The sequence below is a fragment of the Narcine bancroftii genome, chromosome 13 (genome assembly GCF_036971445.1).
Source record: "Narcine bancroftii isolate sNarBan1 chromosome 13, sNarBan1.hap1, whole genome shotgun sequence".
NCBI classification, from domain to species: domain Eukaryota; kingdom Metazoa; phylum Chordata; class Chondrichthyes; order Torpediniformes; family Narcinidae; genus Narcine; species Narcine bancroftii.
In genome coordinates this window covers 10419476-10434206 of record NC_091481.1, presented here as the reverse complement: position 1 = coordinate 10434206, position 14731 = coordinate 10419476, and the positions used below count along the sequence as shown (strand labels likewise).

Here is a 14731-nt window from a genome sequence, read left to right as displayed (position 1 = left end):
AAAAACCATCCAATCAAATATATTTGATTGATACATTTCATCATGTCAGAAGGGCTGCTTGATTAGAATGCTTTCTGATACAGGAACGACATTCTCTCCAAATTTATCCTCAGGCACTGGGATTGAACACCAAAGAATAGTGGGAAAGGAATGCATGAACAAATCAAGATAACTTGTAAACAGAATTTTCCATCCTCATCTTCGAAGGCATTTGAAGAATGGAAACAAGGTATGCTGTCAATAAATTGTATAAATTATGATTAAGACAAACATAATTTCACATACAAAGTTGGGAGATACTAAACTGTGTCCAGAATAACTTGAGCCATTTACGAGATGGGTTGAGAGATGCTACTTGTGTTCTAATGTTTTTATTATTCCTCTAATCTACAAAAAAAAACATCAATTGCAATTTCTGAAAATACAAAGATGCCTCCTTCTGCTGTCTTTTGAGAGGTTTTCCAATTTTCCTGGCATTAAGCTGTAGGGAAAAAAAAAGAAAGTCTTCTGACTTGTAGTAGTCAGTCATTATTCCTGGTGATAGAAATAAATCACAAAAATCTGTAGATACAGTGGTTGAAGTAAAAGCACAACAGTGGAGAAACTCAGCTAGTCAAACAGTGCCCTTTAAGGTAAAATTACATAACTGATGTTTCAGGCTTGAGCCCTTTAAGGTGTGGAAGCTTGCTTGTAAGTCCAGGGTTGGTCATTGTGCAGTATAGTACATAACTGATAATAGCTTGCTTGTAAAGTACAGGTTTGGACCACACTCCAATTTCTGTCAGTGAAGTCAGACTTTCAGCTCTGTTATCTTTCAAGAAAATGAAGGAGTGGTCAGAATGTTCTTATGTTGTTAATTCCTTTTAAATCGGTGGGGGGGGGGGGGGGGAGGTGGTGGAATCCAGTTGTAGCCTTTGCTTTTGAGACAAAGTCTTGGTTAAGAGAAACTTGAAAGAAATATAATAAAGATAATTAAAGCAAGACTTTCATCTTACCTTGATTTTTCAAAAGAAGTTTCTTTAGTTTTAACTTCAGCAAAATTAGTTGCTGAGCCAAAATGATTAACCCGTTTATTTCCAAAAATATCCTATGATATAATTGGTTAACTTTTACAATATTAGCAAGTTCTCTTTAACTCACCATTCAAAACTAGTTGTGTCACAATTTCGTATTGTTCTTAATATTTAAGAGACATTTCCTTTTATGTTTATATTATCTGCTGTAGTTTGTTACTACCTTATTTAGAAACAAAGATGGTAAAATGTGCAATATTTTAGGAAAAGTGTGCAGTTACAAAAATAATATAATTGGATTTCCGAATGTATTGCTCATATTAACCAGGCCACAACAAATGTGAGTGGGATGCATCTTCATGAATATATCAGGTAGTTTATTTTTGTATGTATGATGGTGCTTAGCACATTTTCTTTAATGCGTTACACAACTTAAAAGTGCAAAAATGAATCAACAAATAAGATTGGCACATCATGCTCCCAAAGTATATTGTGAAAAAACTCAATTTCTGGTTTCCTTCAGCTTTGACACCCCTCAAGAGCAAAGTTGCCACCTCACTGCAGTTATACTAAGAAAAATTCAATGCATTTGACAATGTAGGTACAATTCTGGAGTGCCCATACAAGATGAGGAAATGGTGCGAGAAGCAGACCTTAACAGCAGGACAAAAGCTTGTCATCCACCAGGCCAATGTTAACATTCATACAGCTGTTCAAGTTGAAGGGCAAGAACACAGACTTTAGAGTTGCAATGTGAAAGGGCAGCATAAGAGCACGATTATGAAATTTATTCAGAGCAAGAAGGCAGCAGGGCAGAAACGGACTTTAAGCCTGTTATTGAACAATTTCACATTCTTGAACCTTGCCGCTGGGAAGAGAGAGAAGTTGTCCAGAGTGTGATGGATCTTTCAGCATGTTGGCTGTTTTTCCAAGACAGCAAGAGATATAGATGAAATCCATGCAGGGGAGGGAAGTTTAGAGCAGCGTACATACCACTCTATCCATACAGTAATCATGATATCACTAGTGCACCTGTAGAACTTGTTAAGACTCATGCCAAACTTTTGTTTTCTAAGGAGGTAGACCCAGGAAAGGTCAAAGGAGACATTTATTCTGTAAAATTTGAAGCTAGTTACTCTCTCCAATTCAGCAACATTGATGTGGGCAGGGATATGCCCACATCTCTCATGAAGTCCATGATCATCTCTTTTGTCTGACGTTAAGAGAGAAGTTGTTACTTTGGCATTCCATTCCTGGAATTTTAACTTCCTTTCTGTATTCTATTTTTTAAAGTGCTATAAACAACCTATGAGTGTGGTGTCATCAGCAAATTTGAAGAGGGAGTTGGAATGGTATTTGGCTGGACAGTCATGGGTATAAAGCAACTCCAACAGAACTGAGTACGCATAGAGATGTTAAGTGTGATCATGGAGGTGATGTCACCAATCTTTGCTGATTGCAGTCTGTTTGACAGAAAGAAGTCAAGAATCCAGTTTTAGAGAGGGACTCAAGGGCTTTCATCCCAAAGTACACCTTGTTTGTTAAATATGCTGTTCCACAATTTTGATCTGGCAACAATAGATGGCAAGATCAAGTGCCAACATTCTCAAGCAGTAACTGACCGTCTTTACAACTTTTTCTCTAACCTGGAATGTTTTGTTGACAAAGTCTTGGTGATTTGCTACAACACGTTTTGTTTGCAACACTCTCATGCTGGTCAAAAGTGAAGGAAGTTCACAATGGTGGATGTGGGTTGCAACTAAAGTAATTAAAAAAAGATTTATTTTAACACAAGGCCATGGATTGTGAACTGGAAAATTGAATTATGTTAACATTTCTATAGTTTGCAATACACTTGATGTACTTGTTCAACTTCATTTAGAGACATAAATGTATATGAATGCCCACAATAGCCCCTTTCACACTTGCAAGTGGTCCCAAGAATTAACAGCCAATAGGCCTTTAAAGTGCCAGTGTGAAAACAAAATCAGATCAATGCTGGCATCAGATGTTGTTATCTCATGCTGGGAATTGATGTACTCGACCCCATTGAGTATGCCAGGCAAGTGTGAAACGGGCAATTGTATTGTGGAATTGAAATGATCCAAGTTTTTGCATGAGTGCAGGAATTTGAAGGAAGATTAAAATGAAGGTATAAACTCTGCTGTGGGAAAGTTGCAGCAGGAGAGAGAAGAAATAAACAGCAATAGGAAGTTGGTAACACTATCATGTTGGTAGCCCTATTGCATACAAGTTATAAATAACTATGGGTGGGGGGGGGGGGCAGTGATGGCAGGCATGCCCTCCCAGAATTCCATGTGGCAGAGAAAAGGCTGTATGCATGCATGGAGCATTCAGGGAGGGGTTTCTCTGCTACACTGCATTCTGTTAAGTCAGGTCTGCCATTGCCTTCCACCACCCCCCCCCCCCCCCACCCTGTCTTTATAAATTGTGTACTATAGCTCTACAAACTTTCCCACCCTGCTAAAAAAATTGTCTACTATTGCCATTTACTGCTAGCACTTTGCCTCGGTCTCTTAAAAAGGTCGGCACACAGGGGCTGAAGAGCTCATAATGTGCTGTACATAAAGGTTAATTATGTTATAATTAGGCATGGTTAATTTTGTTCAAATACAAGATCATAATACATTGATCAGGATTTAGGGCAGGTTTTCTACATTTTGATGTGATGACGTACCCGGTAGAAGGTAGAACAGTCCTAACCCTGGGGATGGGCTTTTTGCGAGTGTGAAAGCATTCAGTGTCCTAGTTAGGAGTGGTCAAGTGTGAAAAGCCAAACCCTCATTCCTATTGCAGGACACTGAATGGCCAATTTAGTGGAATGCAAGTGTGAAAGGGGCTAATGCCAAGCTTCTTAAAATTTACTGGAGCTACCTTCATCAAGGCCTGTCGAAACCTTTTGGCACATTAGGATAGTCTCCCACTGCAGAATACCCAGCTTCTAACTTTCTTATAACCACCAATTTGTGACTGGTTCACTCAAGACATTATTCATGATGACCCAACCACTATGAACTAACAGTGAAGAAATTGAGTAATAGAATACCATTGAATGCCCAGCAAAAGTGGCAACCTTTCCTTAGGTTAGAAATAGTTATTGTTTGGCAGGTGTAGGCCAGGAAAGTTGCTTGCTCTTACTCAGCCCAAGCCTTGCTTCAAATAGTTAGGACTGCTTTATTTTTGGAGGAGTTGCAAATTGAAGGAGGATTCATTCACTACTTAATAGTCCAAATAGAAAGGGGCTATTGCCTCTTCCTCTCAAATTACTTTCATCTCTCCAGTCACAGACAAAGGCTTATATTCTATATTACTGATTTGTAGAGAATGGAACAGAGAATGGCACTTTTGGCACCTACTCTATAATATATTATAGAAGCAATCCAGGTAACAGCCATTCAGGATACCAATGGTGTGCACCATGTTATTCTGGATAATACCCTGAGCTCTGGTTATTGAAGAATTTATCTCTGGAACACTGGATTCAACTGCCATGAGGGGCTAAAAGATATCAATGGACTCCTCAAGAGCCACACTAGTCTCACTACTGGCTCAAAGTTGTAGAGAATGGTTGCATGTTGAACGAATCAGTACTATTTCCTGCCATTAGACACTTATCACATTGTTTTGCAAATCTTTGCATCTGAGCTATGGTTGCAGTGAATTACAAACTTTGTTTTGCTATTCTATGAAGTCTCCACCCCAATGATTTTATCTTTACCATTCAATTTCTAATGTATTTCCCAACTTTAACCCCACCCCAACACCACTGATTATATTAAATGATTTAGCTACATTAGTCCAACATTCTATTCAATCTGCTCTCTATCACACTTCCTCTACAAAATGCATTTAAAAAAAAAACATTATGTCTGGAGTCCTCCCCCCACCCCGGCTCAATGAACTTAAATGTAGCAGCCTCAAGGTAGACAAACTTTAATTCACATTTGGAAGTGGGGAAAAGGTACATTTTCCCCAACCATGGGAGGAGCTGGACAGAACGAACAAACAGATATTCAAAGTTCATTCATGGTAATTCCTGTGTTTTTCTAATTACTCTGAAACTTATTCAACATTCTTTTTTCTCAACCACTTTCTGCCTCAAGGCTAGTGAAGTTATTGAAGTTTCCAGTTTCTATTGCAAGTTAACCAATCTTAAGACTAGTGCAAATAAGGATAAAGTTTAATGATCTGGCTGAGACAAACGTGAGCAGGGTGAAATTTCCATGTTAGTTCAAGAGACAAAACTTGGAAGTGTGGTAAATTGTGAGAATGAAAGTTAAAAAAAAAAACCCTGCAAGCTACAAAAAGAATGGCAGAATGCACAAGGTATCACACAAGAAGAAATCAGGCAAAATCAGTTTAAAAATACTGACTTGTTACAACTGGCATGATGTGGTCACCACCTTTTAAGAAGGAACTGAAAATCCTCCATCCAGAGAAAGGGAAGAAAAGAATGAAGAACTTCAAAGGTACACTGGAGAAGCTGGAGTCATTCTCCTTCAAATAAACAATCGTGAGAGTAGATTTGAAAAAGGTGTTCTAGATTGCAACTAGTTTAGAAAGGGCAAATGGAAAAGCCCTTCCCATTAACAAATATTTTAGGTATCAAGAATCATTTAACATTTTGTGCAAAAGATGAAAGTAAAGAAAATTATACAGGAGGCTGTCGTTATAATCTGGAACGTTGTTAGTAGGAAACAGAAACAAAATGTTCAAGTTGGATTTTGTTTTAGGCAGAGTGAACTAATTTGCTGCTCATAAGGTGGGTTGACGGTTTTTTTTCTACAAGGAGTCAGCTTGCACTCAATGGGCTAAATGGCTTTCTTCTCTGCTATAGCAATTCAACTGTGGTCAGCACTGAAATAACACCTTTCACTGCTGGCTTCGGTGAGAAATTCCAATAAGGATTAATTATTATTGGGATGTTTCTGTTTAAAGGACTTGATGGCCTAGAGCAACTATGAAAGCAAGCAGGCAAAGCAGCCATCATACTGAATGACACAAACAGCAAGCCAGAAAGTAAAATTCTCAAAATTAACATTGTTAAACATTTTTCAAAATAAAGGTAGAAATTGAAATATTTTAAAAAATACTTTGAAATATTTGAGAAAATTATAACACATGTTTTAGGCCATAGAATCACATAGCTGCGATTTATTGTTCATTGATGCACCTGAACCAACTTTTCTAAACATGGGAATATTAAAATTTCTATCAACTTCTTTCAGTTGCTAAGAAATAAAAACTAAAGAAGAATGCTCAATGAACTGCAAAATGACAAATTCAGAATTTCAATATTAAACTACATACACATCTACAAATCAGTGTAATATGCTGTTGATAATTTGGTGTTAATAAAACCAGAACTTCTGTCACTGATTGCTGGATACCATGACAGATGTTAAATGGTTAGGCTTGGTTCCAATTATTACTATATTTAAAAATAATTTATTCTCCACAGTTGAAATATTGGTTCTTGGATTAAGAGCAGATTGCAACCACAAATAAATTCCAAGAATAAAACAATACCTTGGACGAAGCATGGAATCAGAAAGAGAGGTGGAAGGAGAGGGTAAGCAAATAAGAATATTACTTTAATACAATAAACAAGTTTATGTCCCTTTGTGCTCGCTTCATTGCTCAATGACATCACAGCATCAATTCCACGCTCTTGCTAGTTTCTTATAATCTTGCATTCACCTGTACACAATTTCTAGCCATCTCAGCTTTGAATATAAAAATAAAACAAGAATCTTTGCTCTATAAAAGACACAGTTTGACCTGCTGTGTTTCTCCAGCATTGTGTTTCATCTGTGAATATATCCAATGACTCAACCTCCACAGCTCACTGGGATCTAGAGAATTCCTAAGGTTTATGATTCTTAACAGTTGAAAGGCCTTCCCATTTCCATTTTATTTGGTTTATACCTTACTTTGAAAGCATATTTTACCTTTCCCCTTAAAAAGAAACACCCCCCCCCCCCCATATACTTTTTGACAAAACCCTCCTGAATTTTTATCATTTCAATAAGATCACCTCAAATTCTTCTGAGCTTCAAGAGTGGGCACTATCTGTTCAACCTTTCATCCCACCAATCAACCTCATGGATATTTTCCAAACTGCCACGAAAGCAAATAATTCTTAATTCTGCTTAAATCAGGAAACCAAAATTGTATGCTACACTCTGGCATGGTTTCAATGACCAGTATTTTTGTCGCCACTTCCTACTTTTAGACAATGAATACATTATTTTAATGATGATATTTATTCTTAACTCATAAATTATTTCAAATAAATGTTACACCTGATGGTTTTATTTTACTTTTTTTGTAAAAGAAAAATAAAATCCGACATCCTAGTCAATATTTCATTTTGAATCAACCACAGATGTCCAATTAGTTAATTGTCTAAATTTGAGATTCTGCAGTCGATAAAATGGCTGCTGTATTTGTCTAGACAACATTCACGAACTCCCAGTAGTTTGTGGAATAAATAGTATTTGCACAAGGTGTAATGAAGCATTATGTAATTACATCCAATTTTATTTTTCAGAATTACTTTAGCCTTGAGAATGTGGGTGTTAGTGCTTGTGGCTCAAACAATTATTATAGCCACATGGAAGGGGGAAATCAATAAGTTAATAAATATAACTGATGTTAAATTGAAAAGAATCTACAATTTATAAAAATAGAACATTTAAATACTTCTCCATGAAAATTTAAAGCAACCAACCATTTAAAGACCCTAGAACATATAATGCCCATTTTAAACATGCATTTATCTTCATTGTCATCATGTTATACAAAATATTGGCAATTTGCTTAAGAAAATAACAAATTCTCAGATCCTTCAAGACAAATGCTACCAAAGAACAATTTAAAAAAAATTGGTGAGCATCCAGGTTACGTCTCGTCACAGCAGGTTATTGGCCATCTCGCTGGCCCAGCCCCCTGCATCAGATCACCTTAACTACAGGAATACCTACGTCAGGTTGTTGTTCATTGACAACAGCCTGATATTCAACACCATCATACCAGAAAAACTCATGATAAAGCTTCTTCTTTGGCTTGGCTTCGCGGACGAAGATTTATTGAGGGGGTAAAAGTCCACGTCAGCTGCAGGCTCGTTTGTGGCTGACAAGTCCGATGCGGGACAGGCAGACACGGTTGCAGCGGCTGCAGGGGAAAATTGGTTGGTTGGGGTTGGGTGTTGGGTTTTTCCTCCTTTGCCTTTTGTCAGTGAGGTGGGCTCTGCGGTCTTCTTCAAAGGAGGTTGCTGCCCGCCAAACTGTGAGGCGCCAAGATGCACGGTTTGAGGCGATATCAGCCCACTGGCGGTGGTCAATGTGGCAAGCACCAAGAGATTTCTTTTGGCAGTCCTTGTACCTCTTCTTTGGTGCACCTCTGTCACGGTGGCCAGTGGAGAGCTCGCCATATAACACGATCTTGGGAAGCCGATGGTCCTCCATTCTGGAGACGTGACCCACCCAGCGCAGCTGGATCTTCAGCAGCGTGGACTCGATGCTGTCGACCTCTGCCATCTCGAGTACTTCGACGTTAGGGATGAAAGCGCTCCAATGGATGTTGAGGATGGAGCGGAGACAACGCTGGTGGAAGCGTTCTAGGAGCCGTAGGTGATGCCGGTAGAGGACCCATGATTCGGAGCTGAACAGGAGTGTGGGTATGACAACGGCTCTGTATACGCTTATCTTTGTGAGGTTTTTCAGTTGGTTGTCTTTCCAGACTCTTTTGTGTAGTCTTCCAAAGGCGCTATTTGCCTTGGCGAGTCTGTTGTCTATCTCATTGTCGATCCTTGCATCTGATGAAATGGTGCAGCCTTGATAGGTAAACTGGTTGACCGTTTTGAGTTTTGTGTGCCCGATGGAGATGTGGGGGGGCTGGTAGTCATGGTGGGGAGCTGGCTGATGGAAGACCTCAGTTTTCTTCAGGCTGACTTCCAGGCCAAACATTTTGGCAGTTTCCGCAAAGCAGGACGTCAAGCGCTGAAGAGCTGGCTCTGAATGGGCAACTAAAGCGGCATCGTCTGCAAAGAGTAGTTCACGGACAAGTTTCTCTTGTGTCTTGGTGTGAGCGTGCAGGCGCCTCAGATTGAAGAGACTGCCATCCGTGCGGTACCAGATGTAAACAGCGTCTTCATTGTTGGGGTCTTTCATGGTTTGGTTCAGCATCATGCTGAAGAAGATTGAAAAGAGGGTTGGTGCGAGAACACAGCCTTGCTTCACGCCATTGTTAATGGAGAAGGGTTCAGAGAGCTCATTGCTGTATCTGACCCGACCTTGTTGGTTTTCGTGCAGTTGGATAATCATGTTGAGGAACTTTGGGGGACATCCGATGGAACTATCCATCCCTTTGCACCTGAATTTTGATCCTCTACTTCTTCATTGGTGGATTCCAACCAGTGCACATCTGCCATATCCTTTCCTCCGCACAGGGGCACACCAAGATTTTGTGCTTCATTCTTTATTATTTGTACACCCATGATTGCACAGTAAATTTCAGCTCAAGCTCAATCTACATCTACAAATTTGCTAACACCACCACCATTATAGGTCAAATAACTAGGAATGATAAGTCAGAATACAGGATGGAGATCTAGAACCTGGTTGGGTGGTGCCAGAACAATCTTGTTCACAATATCACCAAGACTGAGAAGCTTATTGTTGATTTTAGGAAGGAGAGTTCAATAGACCAGGAACCTGCCTGCATTAATAGGAAAGAGGAGGAGGGAGTCAGAACCTCAAAAGACCTTACCTGGAGCCAACACATAGAGGTATTGGTGTGCCTTCTTCACAATTGTCTCGATTTTCTTAGGAGTCTAATCTTCTATCATATATCTACAGACGCACTTTGGAAATTATACTGACTGGTTGCCTCAGAGCCTGGTTTGGCAATAACATGGAATGACTGCTGAAGGAAGCAAACATACCCAGGTCCATCATAGGCATCTATGTGAATTGCTCAAGAAGGCAGCCAAAGTCATAATGGACTTTATCAACCTGATCGCAACTTCTTCTAAATGATAACCTCACGCAGAAAACCACCACATCTAAATTTAAGAACAGTTTCTATCTCATAGGTATCAGACTCTTGAACCTCCCTTGGTACACTAATCATGGACTATGTACACTATTGCAAGTCACTTTTATTTACTAATATTACTTTGAAAATTTATCCATTTTATGTATTTGTCTCTTAATTTAATTCAATTAGTTTATTATTGTTTTTCTTTACAACTACCTATTCAGCTGCAGCAAGCAAGGATTTCAGGCATATTGTACAACATATATGACAATAAACTCATGATTGTTATCAATCATTGCAACACAATACTGGACACACGCCTCCAATGAGAAATGGTCTTTTCTGAAATGTGTTTATCAGAAAAGGCAATGACCTAAACAATCATCCCCAATAGTTGCAGGCTAGAAATATGCTCCAGGAATACGTCTTAGGAATAAAGGGTGAACTACACCAGACAGATGAGACATACAATTAATTCTTCTTTTAAAATTAAGAAATATTTGAAATTTTCTACCTTATTTGCAGAATCAATTAAAATATTCATGGCTATAAATGCTTTTGAACTATAAGGAAATAAAGGCCACAGTGATTAGCTTTAACTTTTTACTGGTGAAAGATTAGAACCAACTGAATGGGTTAACCTGACTACATCAACGTACACTGATTTGCTTAAACTACTTGACAATACGATAGTTTATTATCATATACATTACAAGATGAAAAAAATATTATACTTAATTGTAACAAAAAGAGGCCAGAGATACAAACACAAATTGACAGATTATATTTAGATATCTTGTAAAAAATAAAGTGATATACCAACAGAGTAGAAAACCACCAACATAATCGTTCTGCAGCAAGTTTACCTGGACGCGGAAGCCCCACGCCCAGCACGTTTACCAGGACGGGGAAGCCCCACGCCCAGCACGTTTACGTGGACGGGGAAGCCCCACGCCCAGCTGTTTTACCTGAACGGGGAAGCCCCACGCCCAGCTGTTTTACCTGGACGGGGAAGCCCCACGCCCAGCGGGTTTACCTGGACGGGGAAGCCCCACGCCCAGCGGGTTTACCTGGACGGGGAAGCCCCACGCCCAGCGGGTTTACCTGGACGGGGAAGCCCCACGCCCAGCGGGTTTACCTGGACGGGGAAGCCCCACGCCCAGCGGGTTTACCTGGACGGGGAAGCCCCACGCCCAGCGGGTTTACCTGGACGGGGAAGCCCCACGCCCAGCGGGTTTACCTGGACGGGGAAGCCCCACGCCCAGCGGGTTTACCTGGACGGGGAAGCCCCACGCCCAGCGGGTTTACCTGGACGGGGAAGCCCCACGCCCAGCGGGTTTACCTGGACGGGGAAGCCCCACGCCCAGCGGGTTTACCTGGACGGGGAAGCCCCACGCCCAGCGGGTTTACCTGGACGGGGAAGCCCCACGCCCAGCGGGTTTACCTGGACGGGGAAGCCCCACGCCCAGCGGGTTTACCTGGACGGGGAAGCCCCACGCCCAGCGGGTTTACCTGGACGGGGAAGCCCCACGCCCAGCGGGTTTACCTGGACGGGGAAGCCCCACGCCCAGCGGGTTTACCTGGACGGGGAAGCCCCACGCCCAGCGGGTTTACCTGGACGGGGAAGCCCCACGCCCAGCGGGTTTACCTGGACGGGGAAGCCCCACGCCCAGCGGGTTTACCTGGACGGGGAAGCCCCACGCCCAGCGGGTTTACCTGGACGGGGAAGCCCCACGCCCAGCGGGTTTACCTGGACGGGGAAGCCCCACGCCCAGCGGATTTACCTGGACGGGGAAGCCCCACGCCCAGAGGGTTAACCTGGACGGAGAAGAGCCACGCCCAGCAAGTTCACCTGGACGGAGAAGCGCCACGCCCAGCAAGTTCACCTGGACGGAGAAGCGCCACGCCCAGCAAGTTCACCTGGACGGAGAAGCCCCACACCCAGCAAGTTTACCTGGACGGAGAAGCCCCACACCCAGCAATTTTACCTGTACGCTGAAGCTCCACATCCAGCAAGTTTACCTGGTCGGAGAAGCCACACCCCCAGCAAGTTTTCCTGGACGGAGAAGCCCCACGCCCAGCATGTATTCCTGGTCGGAGAAGCCACACGCACAGCAAGTTTACCTGGATGGAGAATCCCCACGCGCAGCAATTCCACCTGGATGGAGAAGCCTCACGCGCAGTAATTCTACCTGATCGGAGAAGCCCCACGCGCAGCAATTCTACCTGGACGCGGAAACCCCACGCGGCAGCAATTCTACCTGGACACGGAAGCCCCACGCGCAGCAATTCCACCTGGACCGAGAAGCCCCACGCCCAGCAAGTTTACCTGGACCGAGAAGCCCCACGCCCAGCAAGTTTACCTGGACAGAGAAGCCCCACGCTCAGCAAGTTTACCAGGACGGAGAAGCCCCACGCGCAGCAATTCCACCTGGACGGAGAAGCCCCACGCGCAGCAATTCCACCTGGACGGAGATGCCCCACGCGCAGCAATTCCACCTGGACGGAGATGCCCCACGCGCAGCAATTCCACCTGGACGGAGATGCCCCACGCGCAGCAATTCCACCTGGACGGAGATGCCCCACGCGCAGCAATTCCACCTGGACGGAGATGCCCCACGCGCAGCAATTCCACCTGGACGGAGATGCCCCACGCGCAGCAATTCCACCTGGACGGAGATGCCCCACGCGCAGCAATTCCACCTGGACGGAGATGCCCCACGCGCAGCAATTCCACCTGGACGGAGATGCCCCACGCGCAGCAATTCCACCTGGACGGAGATGCCCCACGCGCAGCAATTCCACCTGGACGGAGATGCCCCACGCGCAGCAATTCCACCTGGACGGAGATGCCCCACGCGCAGCAATTCCACCTGGACGGAGATGCCCCACGCGCAGCAATTCCACCTGGACGGAGATGCCCCACGCGCAGCAATTCCACCTGGACGGAGATGCCCCACGCGCAGCAATTCCACCTGGACGGAGAAGCCCCACGCGCAGCAATTCCACCTGGACGGAGATGCCCCACGCGCAGCAATTCCACCTGGACGGAGAAGCCCCACGCGCAGCAATTCCACCTGGACGGAGATGCCCCACGCGCAGCAATTCCACCTGGACGGAGATGCCCCACGCGCAGCAATTCCACCTGGACGGAGAAGCCCCACGCGCAGCAATTCCACCTGGACGGAGATGCCCCACGCGCAGCAATTCCACCTGGACGGAGATGCCCCACGCGCAGCAATTCCACCTGGACGGAGAAGCCCCACGCGCAGCAATTCCACCTGGACGGAGATGCCCCACGCGCAGCAATTCCACCTGGACGGAGATGCCCCACGCGCAGCTAGTTTACCTGGACGGAGAAGCCTAATGTACGGAGTTTAGGCTAAAGGGGAAAAACAATTCCCACTTTGTTAACTCATTCAATGAAGCCGAAAAAGCTTCGTTTTCAACCCACCTGGACCGACCAAGTTGATCAGCGAGTCTATTTCGGTCACACTTGAACACAAGACTTTTAAAAACTAAGCGAAAAGTTTACATGTGGCACGTGAGCTGCAGCACGCGAGCGCAGGCGGCTGTTGCCCCTCGAGGGAGGGAGCGAGCGGCCGTGGGGGGGTCGGTCACGTGGTCGCGAGTCTGACGGTTGAAAGTGGGATCCGGGTGGGTGAAGGTGGCCATAGCAGTTTGCGGAGCGAGGTTGAGGATCCAGGAAAAACGAGTAGGAAGTATTGACACAGTCAGAATTATTCCAGACTTTGGGAAATTCTCTTCCCCCCCCCCCCCCCCCCCCCCGCCGGGGGACTAAAACTGTCCCCAGAGAGGAAATTACAGGGGAATAAGACATAACGACAGGTGACAACAGCGAAAAGTTAAGGCACCGAGCGAGGGAGCGCTGGACCCGCCCCTCAAAGACCATCGCTCAGCGGGAACAGATTGGAGCCCAAGAGAGGGGACGTTTCCTTCATGTCCACAGTTCATTCTGGACCTCAACGGGGTGGCCGTGAACTTGGAAAAAAATCACGAGTGCAAAATGGGGGCGGGGGTCTCTCCCCTCCCCCACCCCCAACAAAATGAAATTAACATCGGGAAGGGGGCGTTCAGCCAAACAAATGGGGTGAAAGGGAGAAAATAAAGTGGTGAGTTCAGAGCAGCACCAAAAATGGAAAGCGACTTCGGGGCTGATCCCACTCTGCGGGTTTCGCTATTGGAGGAGGAGGAGATGGAGGCTCCAGAGAACTGACTGGAGGCGAGAGAAGCCCAGGTAAGTCTCACGAGTGAGTTGGCAGAGAGGGTCGCTGAACGCATGGCGGTGCGAAGTGGAGGAGGTTTCCCATATCAAACCTACCTTCCCCCCCTCCCTCCTCCTTCCCCCCCCTCCCTCCTCCTTCCCCCCCTCCCTCCTCCTTCCCCCCCCCTCCTCCTTCCCCCCCCTCCCTCCTCCTTCCCCCCTCCTCCTCCTTCCCCCCTCCTCCTCCTTTCCCCCCCTCCTCCTCCTTTCCCCCCCTCCTCCTCCTTTCCCCCCCTCCTCCTCCTTTCCCCCCCTCCTCCTCCTTTCCCCCCCTCCTCCTCCTTTCCCCCCCTCCTCCTCCTTTCCCCCCCTCCTCCTCCTTTCCCCCCCTCCTCCTCCTTTCCCCCCCTCCTCCTCCTTTCCCCCCCTC

The 14731-nt window shown here is 44.8% G+C and overlaps 1 protein-coding gene across 15 annotated transcripts in view; it reads left to right on the top strand.

Moving 5' to 3' along the window:
* Positions 1–14731, top strand: part of mest (mesoderm specific transcript) — a 366224-nt gene that overhangs the window by 61655 nt on the left and 289838 nt on the right. For all 15 annotated transcript variants that reach the window (XR_011347788.1, XR_011347787.1, XR_011347798.1 and 12 more), the window contains 2 exons: positions 114–229; positions 6496–6606. The gene's annotated coding sequence lies outside the window, so the exon portion shown is untranslated. The remainder of the gene's footprint in view (positions 1–113; positions 230–6495; positions 6607–14731) is intronic.